Source organism: Monodon monoceros, unplaced genomic scaffold, assembly GCF_005190385.1.
Source record: "Monodon monoceros isolate NGI ecotype Baffin Bay Population unplaced genomic scaffold, NGI_Narwhal_1 Super_Scaffold_22, whole genome shotgun sequence".
In the NCBI taxonomy this organism is placed as follows: domain Eukaryota; kingdom Metazoa; phylum Chordata; class Mammalia; order Artiodactyla; family Monodontidae; genus Monodon; species Monodon monoceros.
In genome coordinates, this window is record NW_021703779.1 from 24,345,106 (window position 1) to 24,351,105 (window position 6,000).

The 6,000-nt window shown below is 41.6% G+C and overlaps 1 pseudogene; it reads left to right on the forward strand.

Annotated features, from left to right (window-relative positions):
- LOC114905761 overlaps positions 1–5,743 on the forward strand; it is a 31,054-nt pseudogene extending 25,311 nt beyond the window's left edge.
- Positions 5,744–6,000: the final 257 nt, after the last annotated feature.

Below are 6,000 nucleotides of genomic sequence, written 5' to 3' on the forward strand. Positions count from 1 at the left end.
TTCCTTCTATGCCTACTTTCTAGAGAGTTTTTATCATAAATGGATGTTGAATTTTGTCAAAAGCTTTTTCTGCGTCTATTGAGATTATCATATGGTTTTTATCTTTCAGTTTGTTAATATGGTGTATCACGTTGATTGATTTGCGTATATTGAAGAATTCTTGCATTCCTGGGATAAACTGCACTTGATCATGGTGTATGATCCTTTTAATGTGCTGTTGGATTCTGTTTGCTCGTATTTTGTTGAGGATTTTTGCATCTATGTTCATCAGTGATATTGGCCTGTAGTTTTCTTTCTTTGGGACATCTTTGTCTGGTTTTGGTATCAGGGTGATGGTGGCCTCGTAGAATGAGTTTGGGAGCGTTCCTCCCTCTGCTATATTTTGGATGAGTTTGAGAAGGATAGGTGTTAGCTCTTCTCTAAATGTGTGAGAGAATTCTCCTGTGAAGCCATCTGGTCCTGGGCTTTTGTTTGCTGGAAGATTTTTAATCACAGTCTCAAGTTCAGTGCTTGTGATTGGTCCAGTTCTTGGTTTGAAAATTGGGTTGGAGAAATGAAATATTGGATCAGAGATGAATATAAGCTCATTTATTCTGTCATTGATCACGTGACTTGAATATGTTTTGTTACTGGTCTTAATACAGGATTTATTTTTGGGACTTCCCTGGCAGTCCAGTGGTTAAGACTGTGTTTGCACTGTAGGGGATGTGGGTTCGATCTCTGGTCCGGGAAGTACGATCCCGCATGCCACACGGAGTGGCCAAAAAAAAAAATATATATATATACTGGATTTATTTTATTTTTGTTTATTTGAGGTTAGAACTTTTCGAAGATTTTTATCTTGTATATTTTAATACGTGATTTATGTAAAAGAATATGTACTTAGATACCCAGAAGGAGGGGAGAATTAATTTCTATTCATCATATGTACAATAAGTAGTTTGGGTTACTTTTCGAAATACAGTATCATATATTTGTTCATTTGTTTGATGATAAACCAGCACATGGTATTCAACTGCCTCTTTAGAGGGCATGGAAAAGGGAGAATTTTAGTTATTCCTGGGAAAGGCTGTATGAATAAAGATGTCAGTATTTTTTAGCACATGGGAACATTTAAAGGTGAATATCTGCTTTAAAAGAGGCACACATCAATTTTGCTATACATATTAAATTCCTATAGTATTCTTGTTTATAATATAGTTAAACATATGCATCATATTGTCCATTCAAGGATAGAGCAAGATTAATCTCTAACTTTTAGTAATATCCAAGTCATGAAGATAAATCTAAAAGCATAAATTTTCTACATTTCCATGTTATATGAAAAAAATTAATTCTTATTTATAACAAAGGGATTAAATGTCAGATTAGAGTTTAAGTCTGTAATTTTATTCTTGAAGGAATCACTGTGGAATGCTAAGAAGATTTGGTTTGAAAGAGCTTAGTAACTGTGTTTCCATGGACCTCCATTTTCAAAGGCTATTTTTCACAAAGTTGAGCTATTGATACTGTTTTACCATCTGATACTTTTTTGACATTCATGTAGCAATATTTCAAATGGGAAATTATATCTTGAGAGGATAGATAGCTAAAAAAAGAGTATGCAATCCTCTTCTCTTCTTTTCACAATAATCACAGCTTGGCCTTTGGTCTGACTTGAGACTATCCTTCTCTACAGCACAGTGGGAGGCGGCTTATTCTGCTGGAATTAAGTGGGGCAAGATGCCATGTGATAATAATAACTGCTTCTATCTCTCCTAATGTGAAGTTTTAAGATACCAACTATTTGGTAAAGACAGATGTGTAATACATTTTCTGGATTTTTATCTCCTTTTTTTTCCTGCCAGTTAACATATTATTTTTTCTTTAAAAGCTCTAAAAGTTTCATGTCAGTGAACAGGAACAGAATATTTTACAGAAAAATTAAAAAGTTTTTTTTTTGTAAAGATGCACCCCTACTGATGAAGTGTTTGTGCTGGGAATGATAAGGGTAGTTTCCCTATTGTTCACACAGCAGGCTGTCATGTTTTTCTTCTTAATAGGGAAAGGTCTTATCCTCAGCATTGCTGCATGAGTTTTTCAGTTACTTGGCAACAATAATAAAAAAAAAAACACAAGCAGTAAAGGACCCATCATCAACATCATGACAAACAGTAGTTCCTCAGCTGGTTTTAATGGCCATATGGAGACATTAAATTTCTTGCCTTCAAGAATTAAGCCCAGTGCGTAAGATCAGATTGAGCTCTGGTATGTGCAGCAATGTAAAACATTTTAGCCGTTGTATGTGAATTAGTATGTGGAAAATAGTGAATAAACATGAGGCATTCACCTGAATAAACAAAGTACCCCTGGAATGCACAAGACAAACAGATTTTTCTAATTTAGATATCTGGATGCATATTTTTGGCACATCCTTATGATCACGGCCAGCTGATATGGATATTATGAGGTCATCTACTGTGTGTATGATGATGTCTGTTGGTAAAGCATTAATCAATAGAAATAAATACTTGGTTAAGAAATGCTGCCATTAATAAATGAATATTTAAAACCAATCAGGATGTGGGAGAAACCCAACATGAGATACAAACACTAACAAATGAAACTACCGGTAATAAAAATCAATAACATAACTATACTGAAGGTAAGGGGGAAAGAACTAACCCAAATAACCTTAGAAAACAATAACTTGACTGGATGCTAAAAGGATAAAAATGAAAAGAGCTGTGCACAAATGTTATGTAGTCAGTAAATATGTTTCTCATAGAGGCATTGATAAGACATTCTGAAACTAATTTATGTGAATACTAGAATTGAACAAATAAGTAAATAGGTTGTTAACAATAAAACTAAGATTTCTTACAATTGGAGAAAGAAATTACAATTAAATAAACTGGGGAGATTAAAAAGATTCCTATGGTGTTAAATTGGAATCTGAGGTATTAGTATAAACTCATTACAGACACACACACACGCACACACACAGATATAAAAATAGATATGTGTGTATACATGGGTTAATACACAAATATTTCCCAGTCCTGGCTGCTGAGAGAGCCTAGAAACAATGAGATTCCAGTAGTAATCAGCATACCTAGAGAAAAGATCTTGGTTTCTTAAGCATCATTCTTCTATAAAAGGAACCAAGGATCCTTGGAAAGGTGGTTCTTTCAGGGCTGAGATGGAAAAAATCAAAATGAGCTTGGAACATCTTGTAGAACCAGAAAAAAAAAGAATATTCTCAAAAGATACGGGGAAGAGAGCATTGTTGAAAGAAGACAACATTAGAAGGACCTCTTAATGGCCAAAGCTTTGAGCAACAAAATAAATAATGCTAATATTGGATTATAACCCAAAGAATAAAAAAAATTCCTGAGTCCATAACAATATAAATAATTAAATATGTAGATGGAAGAGACACGACAGCTCCTCCTCATAGTGGAATTGCAATTAATAAGTATTTAAAGAAGGGAAATGGAAGCCACTATTAGGCATATATCACAGTGGTGATTACTGCATACTTAATCTACTAATGGGTGCTACAATCAGTGCATCTGAGGAGAGAACATATTTGCACTGTCTCAAATTATCTCCCTGCAAGATATTTGTTGACTACAGGAGAAATCATAGTAACTTTACAGTGGAAATGCCCAGCAGAGATCATTTTGACCAGGTGGTCAAGGTCATTGTTGCCGGTAGTAAGATGCATTGAAATCAGGAACCCTGTGATATTGGTGCACTGTTGAAAGAAATGGCACCATTTCTGTGTTTCTCCTTTTTTTTAAAAAATAAGTTATTTTATTTTTGGCTGCGTTGGGTCTTCGTTGCTGCACGCGGACTTCTCCCTAGTTGCAGGGAGCGGGGGCTACTCTTTGTTGCGGTGCATGGACTTCTCATTGCGGTGGCTTCTCTTGTTGCAGAGCACGGGCTCTAGGCACACGGGCTTCAGAAGTTGTGGATCGTGGGCTCTAGAGCGCAGGCCTAGTAGTGGCACGCAGGTTTAACTTCTCTGCGGCATGTGGGATGTTCCTGGACCAGGGCTCGAACCCGTGTCCCCTGCATTGGCAGGCGGATTCTTAACCACTGTGCCACCAAGGAAGACCCTTTGTGGTTCTCTTTTCAAGAAACTATGACCTCAGTCCAGTAATGAGAAGATACCAGATAGGCCTAAAGTGATGGACGTTCAGCAAAATAACTGATCAATACTCTTCAGGGCTGACGGTGTATTGAAAAAGCAGGAAAGACTGAGGAACTATTGTAGATTGTAGGAGTCCAGGGAGAAATAACAACTAAACGCAATGTGGGACACTGATTAGGATCTTTAGAAAGGATAATAGTGGAAAAAATTATGAAGTTTAAATGAGGTAGTTAGTTTGGTTAATGCTACTAAGACAAAAATAATTACCTTGTTCTAGTACTCGTATGATGGTTACCTAAGATGTTAACATTGGACAAGGCTGGATGAGGGATAAACTCTCTGCACTATTTTTGCAACTTTTCTATAAGTCTAAAAGTAGTTTCAAATAAAACGTTTTTAAAAATTGCCATTATACCCCCGCCGCCCCAGTGCCGGCCCTTCCTAGGGAACGACGCCGGTGAGCGCCCGCGGCCGCCGCCTCCAGGCCCGGGGCCGCCCTGGAGCCCGCGCTGGCCTGAAGCACCGCCGCCGTCCGACGTGCTTGGGGACGCGGCCCTGCAGCGCCTGCGCGACCGGCAGTGGCTAGAGGCGGTGTTCAGAACCCCGCGGCGGGCCGGCTGCCCGGGGCCCCCGCGCGCGCCCGCCAGCCCCAACCTGGGCGAGGTGCGGGCCCGGTTGCACGTGTCCCTGCGCCTGGTGCGGCGGCTGCGCGACCTGGGCCATGCGCTGCGCGAGGCCGAGGCTGACGGCGTGGCCTAGGCACAGCTGCATGCGGAGGCAAAGCCGCTGCGCGCCGAGCTGGCCGAGCGACTTCAGCTCCTGACCCAGGCAGCCTATGTGGGCCAGGCGCGGCGCAGGCTGGAGAGGGTCCGGCGCCGCCGGCTGCGGCTTCGCGAGAGGGCCCGGGAACGCGAGGCCGAGCTGGAGGCGGAGGCCACGCGGGCAGCGGAGCGCGAGCAGGAGATTGACCGCTGGAGGGTCAAGTGCGTGCAGGAGGTGGAGGAGAAGAAGCGGGAGCAGGAACTTAAAGCTGCTGCTGATGGTGTCCTATCTGAAGTGAGGAAAAAACAAGCAGACACCAAAAGAATGGTGGACATTCTTCGGGCCTTGGAGAAATTGAGGAAACTCAGGAAAGAGGCTGCAGCAAGGAAAGGGGTCTGTCCTCCAGCCTCAGCAGATGAGACCTTTGAGCATCACCTTCAGCGACTGAGAAAACTCAATAAAAAACGCTCTGAATTATATGAAGCTGAAGAGAGAGTCCTCAGAGTTATGTTGGAAGGAGAACAAGAGGAAGAGAGGAAAAGAGAATTAGAGAAGAAACAGAGGAAAGAAAAAGAAAAATTTTTACTACAGAAGCGTGAAATTGAGTCCAAGTTATTTGGGGATCCAGATGAGTTCCCACTTGCTCACCTCTTGCAGCAGCCTTTCCGGCAGTATTACCTCCAGGCTGAGCACTCCCTGCCAGCGCTCATCCAGATAAGGCATGATTGGGATCAGTACCTGGTGCCATCTGATCATCCCAAAGGCAACTCCGTTCTCCAAGGATGGGTTCTTCCCCCGCTCCCCAGCAACGACATCTGGGCAACCGCCATTAAGCTGCATTAGTAAAGATGCTCCAGGAGTGTCGTCCAGCCAAGGCTCTTTCCAGCTCTAAGTATTAGTGACGCTGCCATCTTCTTGTACTGTAGTATAAATCACAACCTCTAAACTCCATGTGGCATTTCCCTACCCAGAAGTTACGTTTCCCTTCTGTCCTCTGTCCTGGCCAAGGTGCCTCTTGAATCAGGAGATTAATATGGTTCCTCAGGAAAGGACCTAGGTGAACTGAGGTTTTTACGACAGGCAGTGGCCTTGGTTCATGA